This window comes from Canis lupus, chromosome 1, assembly GCF_011100685.1.
Source record: "Canis lupus familiaris isolate Mischka breed German Shepherd chromosome 1, alternate assembly UU_Cfam_GSD_1.0, whole genome shotgun sequence".
In the NCBI taxonomy this organism is placed as follows: domain Eukaryota; kingdom Metazoa; phylum Chordata; class Mammalia; order Carnivora; family Canidae; genus Canis; species Canis lupus.
This window is the reverse complement of record NC_049222.1, coordinates 55,537,111-55,545,593: the sequence shown is the minus strand read 5'-3', so window position 1 is coordinate 55,545,593 and position 8,483 is coordinate 55,537,111.

The window sequence follows — 8,483 nt, the reverse complement described above, 5'->3', positions numbered from 1 at the left end:
GAAGTCTGCCCACACTTGCTCCTACACTGTGTAAGATGTGACCCTCGGGCCACAGCCGTGCTGCGGACGGGGCTCCCGCTGACTGGGATCTGCTCCCCAGATGTCTGTGAAGCAGCCCTTGATCTCCTGGGACCCAACATTGTTAGCCGGGGTGGCCAAGTGTCCATGCTCTCTCTGGTCTTCATGCTGTCCATGGCATAGCCCTGGGACCCCTGGGATACCTGACCCAGGTGCAGAGTCCCCTGCAGAATAGCTCCAGCCACATAAAGCAGGACATGCAGAGGAGCTCCCGGAGGAGGACACACTTTTGCTCAGTGGTTTTGGATGCACCTGCAGCTCTGTACCTGCTGGCCAGGAAGCCCACTGCACTGGAGGAGCCCTGGAGCTCAGCAACACGCTGTCCCCAGAAACTCCGGTCCTCATCCTCCTCATCTTTCAGATGCACAGAGGCCTTTATGTTACCCTCAAACGTGTCCAACTCGGTCTCGGTCAGTCAACCTGCTGTGACATAGGTCAGTTGACTAGCTCTGCCAGGCACATGCATGCAACAGGCAATAAGTATTGATATCTTAAATGAATGGAGCATATCTTGTAGGTGGTCCCAAGTTATTCCAATACAAGGTGGTGTTAAGCCCCCGCTAGCAGCTAAACCTGACTTGGTTACGCCCCGTAGGCTATGTTGCCCCTAAGATACTTCCCCCAATTCAAAGGCAGAATGCCTAATTGCCTTTATTCTTTATGTTCTGATCTTAGCTTAAGGATATGTGGTTTCAAAATAAGAATTGTCGGGGCTTGAATGACAAATACATGTAATTCCCAACCAACACTAAACAACAGTAGATCCTATATATGCATGTTCTTCAATAAAATAGTCAACTAAAGGCATGGGGTGATCCTGTCCTGTGCCTCCACACGTGAGGCATCTCCCTGAGAAGCCCAGGTGTGTGTGCGAGATTCAGGGGGTTTCTGGGGAGAATGGAGGTGGGGGGCTGCCAGACACAGGCACACATCTGTGGAAAAGAGCACTGATTCCCAATAGCAAAGCTATGGGCTTTTTCTTCTCTAGGCCCCAGATGGTGAGTCTCATGTGTGTGTTGTCTTACCACCTATGTTTTTTCCTTGGGAGAGTGGAAGGCCTTCTTCATGGATCACATCCTATTCTCCTTCAGATTCCTAAACTTTCTCAGTATCATTTTATTTTTGTCAATGCAAATTGACCAAACCTGTTAGAATTTCTAAAAGAAGGAAAGAGAGTTTTATGCAAGCTCGAGTGAGGACAGCGGCTGAGGGTATAGCACCTTCAGAAGAAGAGAGATCTCCCGGCAAAGAACATGCAATACAGGGTTATATGTGTTATTTTTTTCACCTGAAGAGTTACAAATAATCATGACGAGGACATTCCAGAAAGTTACAGACTTTATTTTATGCTTTTAGTGAGTGCAAGGCTGCCTGGCTGTGATCTCATGGGAACTTAAAGCTGTCTTACCTTTATGTTTGAAACGGTCTTTTTTAAAGATTATTTGTCAACTAAAGAGATATACAACATGTGCTCAGGGCAGAAACAGAACCCATGCTTTGAAGTTGGGTCAAATCATTCTGACCTTGGGAAAAGTTAAAGGACAGCTCCCCTGAGAGCCCGGGAGCAGGGCCCACAGACATTAAAGCTGAAAATCTCCTTTCTTTTGTCAGTTTCTTCAATCAAAAAACACATTAATAAAAAAAATAATGTGAGGATTTGTGGTAAAAAAAAAAAAGAGTTACAGAATCTAAATTACGTAGAAGTAACTATATAATGTGTCCTTGACCCTGGGACTGGGAAAATGTAAGATGGGACTTGCCCCAAACCCCTGGGGTTGCCACAGAGAGAAACTGTGACACCACAGGATGAAGTGAGAGAACCAGCACGTCTTGTCCATCCCTACAGCCCCAACCCCAAATGTGCAGAAACTGTCTAATTTCTTACTGTATTTCTATGCAAAAGATAGCATAAACTAATAGAGAAGTGATTTGTGCCAGTGTATTGGGGTGTGTTGGGAAGCTGGGGCTTCCAGCCAAAGCCTGGGTGGCTCTCTTCAGAGAAGGCACTGCTTCAATCTCCAAGGGGGACCAAACACAGCCACCTGCCCTTTTGTCCCCATCCAGGAGTGCATGCTACCACACCCAGGTCTGTGGCATGGGCTTTGCCCTAGAGCCTGTGTGGACACATTGAAGAGGCAGCCAGGCTCCACTTCATGACACACAAAGCTGCCTTTCCCAAGCATCCGCAGCAAGCACAGGGCAGAGCGATGCTGACTGAACATTTGTCATAACAGTCTGAGGATCATCCAGGCATGATGTCACGCACACACACATGTGTATACATACACGTGTATCATCAGTTTCAAAAGCCAGAGCATGATGGAAAAACACTCCCAAAGCAATGCTACAAATAAGCATAGCTTTTACTTCCTATACCCCCCTATGATTTTGCACTTCTTTGAATATGTTTCTATGAATATTGCCTTGACCAGTGAGAGGTGAAATTTCCAGACACCAGCTCTTGATTTAAGATTGGCTCTCATTGATATTTGCTGAAGCTGAGTAATCTGTACATGGTGGTTCTTCATGGTGTTATGTCTACTTCTGTGTTTTTGGTTTTCCACAGTTAAATTTTAAAACAAAATCATTCCAATTCTTATGTAGTCGAATCACTAAGACTGTGTTATAAATGCTTTCATAGGCACTTTGGCTGAAAAAGCCCAAAAGGTACAAAACATAATAGTGTTCTTCTGAGAACTGTTTAAGGCTATGGATTTTTGTTTGTTTGTTTTAAAGTCTACTTTGCCCAATGTAAGTATTGCTACCCTAGCTTTCTTTTGGCATCCATGTGCATGATAGATGTTTCTCCAACCCCTCACTTTCAATCTGTAGATGTGTTTCAGTCTGAAATGAGTCTCTTGAGGCAGCATATAGATGGGTCATGTTTTTTTATCCACTCTGTCACTCTATGTCTTTTGATTGGAGCATCTAGTCATTTAAATTCAAGGTCATTATTGATAGATACGTATTTATTGTCATCTTCAGGGAAATACAAATCAAAATTACAATGAGATATCACATCACACATGTCAAAATGGCTAAAATTAACAACAGAAGATACAACAGGTGTTGGTGAGGATGTTGGTGAGATGAGAAAGGGGAACCCTCGTACACTGTTGATGGGAATGCAAACTGGTGCAGACGCTGTGAAGAACAGTATGGAGCATCCTCAAGAAGTTAAAAATAGAATTACCATGTGATCCAGGAATTGTACTACTGGGTATTTATCCAAAGAATACGGAAATACTAATTTAAAGGGATACACGCATCCCGATGTTTATATCAGCATTATTGACAGTAGCCAAACTATGGAATCAGCTCAGGAGTCCATCGACTGATGAACAGGTAAAGAAGGTGAGGTATATATACATAATGGAAAATTAGTCAGCCATAAAAAAGAATGAAATCTTACCATTAGCAACAACATGGATGGAGCCAGAGAGTATAATGCTAAGCAAAATGTCAGTCAGATACAAATACTATATGATGTGAAATTTCACTTAGATGTGAAATTTGAGAAACAAAACAAACAAGCAAAGGATAAAGAGTGACAAACCAAGTAACAGATTCTTGACTATAGAGAATAAACTGATGGTCACCAGAGGGGAGGCAGGTGGGGGGCTGGTTGAAATAAGTGATAGTAAAATAAAATAAAATAAAATAAAATAATTTTAAAAGTATGGATTTAAAAAAAATAAAGGACAATGCTTTTTTTCTTGAAGGAACATTTATAAAAAACCGTTCCATTCTAAGTCACCAACTGCCCTCTGACCTCCTGCTCTGACCACAGCCAAAGGGCATCTCTAAGATCAAACTTCATTTACCGAAACTTCATGGAACATTCTAGAAGTTTCTTTCTCATGCCCAGAGGGTTTTCTCAGCCTCCAGTCAGGACCTGACCCAGTCGTGAGGCCTCAGGTTGGTGGTGGGTTGATACTGAAGTGCTTTCCATTAGCACCCCATGTCCCTTCCAGAACTGGTTGGTGTCATTTAGGGGGGTTGGGGTTCCTGGCTGACGAGGAGGAAGTGCTATGTCTTTCCTGCCCCACTGCTGCCTGTGTGGGGGTGACGCTGCCGGTCAGTGGCTCCACAGGCCTCCACTACCCCAGAGGGCGTCCAGGCCTCCTCAGGACCTCTCCTCAGCACTGCCGGAGTCAGCCTGGCCCACTGCGGGAGAAGTCAGCCCCTTGGACCAGGAACACCCCAAGACTCGGGGCCAGGAGCCCACGTGGCTCACTCAGAGAGGTGGCTGGTCCTCCCGGGGCTGCCTTGTTCCTCCTCTGTGGCTCTCTTGGGCAGTCAGCATCTAGTTAACCTTTTAGTGCATGCATTCTGGGTCAAACAGTGAGGGGTTGTCGCCATTTTGTTGTTAACTTTCTCCTGCTGGCACCTGTTCCCTGAGCACTCCCCAGCATACACTTAGGCGCCGTGGGAGGGGCTGAGCGCTCCCTGAGGGGTGCTCGGGTGGGGCATGGTGTCTGGTCTGGGAGGTGAGACCGGGCTGACCTCCTGTCCTCTGCATGGGGAGGGTGGCTTCTGTCTACCTGACCCCACCAGAGACCCAGGGCCAGCCCCTGAGTGTCCAGGTGGGCCTCACCTCGACCCATGAAGTATGAGTGCCATCAAGTTTTTCTGTACTTTAAGGCACTTTGGGGGTCTTCCTCCATTGTCTGCATCAGCTAGGGGTGGTAGGAGGACCCCACATCCCAGGGTCTCCTCTGCTCGGAGTTTTATTCACCTCCTGAGGCTGTGTGCGCTCAGACCTGCCCACCCGGCCGTGGAAGCAGGTGCACCTGGGAGCCCCCCTCATGGTGGTATCCCAGGCTCTCCTCGGCTGCAGGGGTGTCCTCCCCAGGGTGGGGGTAGGGATCTCAGCTGCTCCATCTCTTCACCAAGGGTCTCCTTGTGGCACTAACCCCCCCACCCTGGGCCAGCCACGCCACTGTCTTCCCTGAAGATGCCCTGGATTCTCCTCCTGGGGCAAATGCAGCTGAGGCCACTAGTCAAGGAGGACCCTGCTGGGCATGAGGCTTCTGGGTCCTTCTCACTGCAGACGGGAAATGTGGTGTGTGAATTCCCAAGGTAAAATCGAGACTGCGATCCCCTACACTGAAGTTTACTAACCTTTACCTTGCCTAAGTAAGGCAGCTACGTGAGTACGCGTGGTGACGTGTCGGAGCAGTACGTTGATGGAGCGCCATCCGGGAAGGGCCCGGGCCTGGGCACCCTCTCCTCTGTCCGCGCAGATGCGCCACATTCTAGTGAAACACGCACGACTGTCTTGAGTTCCTAAAACAACTGCAGAATCATTGTGGTGAAACGTGTGATTTGTGGGGATAAAGGGAACATGAGTCCCAAGACAGAACCTCCAAAACGGATTTTAAAACACTTCTGAATATCATCTGCATTCCCTCACTGTACGGTGGGAACACAGAAGGGGAAATGCTGATTTTTTGCCAGTTTTCCAGGTGTCCACTCAGTCCAGGCAGGTGGTGTTGGGGCGATGTGGCACATCTTAGTGGACTGGAGACTCCACGCTTCCTTTGGTTTTAGGAGCTGGGTCTGAATGTCATGAGTGGTCAGCTGCTTGTCGCGTCCTCTGTCCGATGCTCTGTGAGAGGTGAACGTGGGGAAAGGCGATGCCCTCCCAGCTGAGAGGTGAGGCGCCCAGACAAACCCGTCAGATCTGCAGTCAAAGAGCACATCCACTGCACCCCAAAGATTTGATTGTTGAAAAGCAGCTGGGGGAGTAGAGGATGCTTTTCATGGTAACTTTGTCTTTTCTCAACAGAGAAAATTGTCCAGTGATTGTAAGTCCAGTGATTCTCAACAGAGAAAATTGTCACCATACTTTATCCTAGTTTGACTTGCTCTGTTTTTGCAGAGGGTCATGAAACGAGGAGGAAGACTGCAGGCAGAGTATGAGGCCTGGAGAACAGGAGGGAGGTGTCCCCACCTAACCAGGCCCGGATGGGACACCCCTGTCCAGATGAGCGGCGGCTGCATGACTTCCAGTGGGGAGCCCGGAGCAGACTTCTCAAACCCGAAGGTTCTTGGATGGAGAGATGACCGTGTGGGGCGAGGACTGCCCGGGACATGGAAGCAGGTGGCCTCACTCTGAGACCGAGTCTTACTTCTTTGCAATCCTGTGTCCTGTGGACACAGCTGTCCATGGCTTTCTGCCATTTCTAAACCACAGTGACTGATCCCCATTTTCATTTCACTGCTTGTTGGTTTGTGAAATCACCCAGCCTTTTAGCAAACAACTCCATCTTTCATGCCTGAAAAACAGCATAGTAACCAGGAGAGCAAACATCTCCTCATTCCAAGTCCCACAGCCTGCGGAGCAGCAAGGGGTCCAAGTGGAGCTGACATGTTGCAGAGGACCAGAGGCATCGCAGGGAGGGACAGGGACAGGGGACAGGGGCAGAGCCGCATGTCCCCAGCAGGAGCTATTCATCTTAGATAGTATTTGTGTGCAGAGCTGTAGGGGTCTAGCTGAGATTTCTGGCTACTGTTGACCTGAAAGCAGCTGAGGAAAGTCCTGGTACAAGGCTAGCAGAAACCCTGGGTGCCTTGCAAATTTAGTCCATTTCTCCAATGATGAACTCCAAAGGTACCCACAAATGTCGGTCTAGGTTCATGTATGACAAGGCCTACTGACCTGCCTCCCCTGCACGAATTTCTTACTCCATCACATGGAAAGTCTCTAACTAAACACAGCAGGGTCTCCTTGAAGGAGGAAATGAACTGTATTTTTGATATTGTACCTATTGGATAGCCGAATATTTTATTATTATTAAAAAGGTTATTTATATTTTTATTTTTATTCTTATAAAGATTATTATAAAGATTCAACATTAAATAAAAAATACGACACAAACACAGAGAATGTCTTCCCTATTTTTAAGGAAAGAGTAGCTGACGTGGGGAACCTATCTCTGGATTTCCCAACTTAGTAGAAAACAGGATCCAGAATTTTATCTTTGTCATGAGAAAACAATAAGACAGATCAACACAGAGGACCCTTCTGCAAAACAACACGTGAATATGGGGAAGACAGGAAGGGGAGAGAGGAGCTGATGTCGTGACCAGTCCTACAGCAGAAGAGAAGCAGACCCCAGAGCTGCGCCTGTGAGGTGCGGGACCTGGAGGATCCTGGACCCAGAGTAAACACAAAGGCAGAGAAGGAAGAGGTCACTGGGGCCCAGGGTGGGAGGTGAGCATGGGCTGCACCTGCAGGCACTGACTTGTGTCTGCTCAGCCTCCCTGAGTGTGATACTGCGTGGGTCATGCAGGAGAAGGTCCTTGTCCTTAAAGGCATGAGGGCCGAGGCACCACGGGGTCTGGAATCACCTCTACAGCAATTCACATGTACCACACGGACCTGCACATGTGCACATGCGTGCAGAGAGAAAGCAACTGGCCCAGGTGTGAGCAGAGATGCAGTGAGGTGAAGGTCCATGGACGCTGCTTCCATTATCCTCGATCTTCTCTGTGGGTTTGAAATATTTCAAAATAAGGGGTAGAGGAAAAAAAGCATCAACACAGGCTTTGTAAATACCAAACAACAACAGCTTAGATTTAAAGAAAGTAAAAGGATTTCTTGTGGGGAGGGAAAGATGCACAGGGAAGGCACTGCTAATTTTTATTACGGATCCCACAGAACCTCTTGCTTCTGTAAGTTATGTGCACTATAATTTGATAAAAAGAGAACTTCAAAAAATTATAGTAGATGGACTTTAAATTTCTTTATTATGGTTAAAAAAAGAAATAAAGAACTATATTTATGAAAATAAAAAAAATATTTTGCTCTCAGTTTTGAGAGCATACCTATGAAATAAAGAATGAGAAATATGTCAACATAAAGTCATCTATATGTTCACTTGGACTCCATGGAGCTTATTAAATTTAAATATTTTCCAATGAGATTTTAAACCACAACATTTTCAAATAAAATGTAATTACTTCACCTACTATTTATATGCAAGGCCAATAAATGCATTCAGAAATATTCTCGCAACAAACAGAAGTGTCACACTTTTCCTGATAGCAAAATAGGGACCCTTCATCAATGGTAACCTTATGAACACATTCATGGCCTCGTGAAGGGAAAATGCAGGATGCTTCTATTCTGCTCATCTTTATTCTCTAACTCCTCAGATATGAGCGGATCAGCAGTCTCATGGGCTGCTAATGAGCAGGTCACTGAGGTCAAGGACAGACAGAAGACGCGGTCCCTGGGCTCTCGGAACCTCGGGCACACCCGAGCCGTCAAGTCTCAGCTGCAAAGGGACCACCAGCGTGTGGATGGCACAGTGCTGACCAGAGTACTTCCTCTGGGAGGAGACCCCAAGGACAGCTTGAGCTGAGGCGTGCTCCTGCAGGGTGAGAGAAGGAGGGCC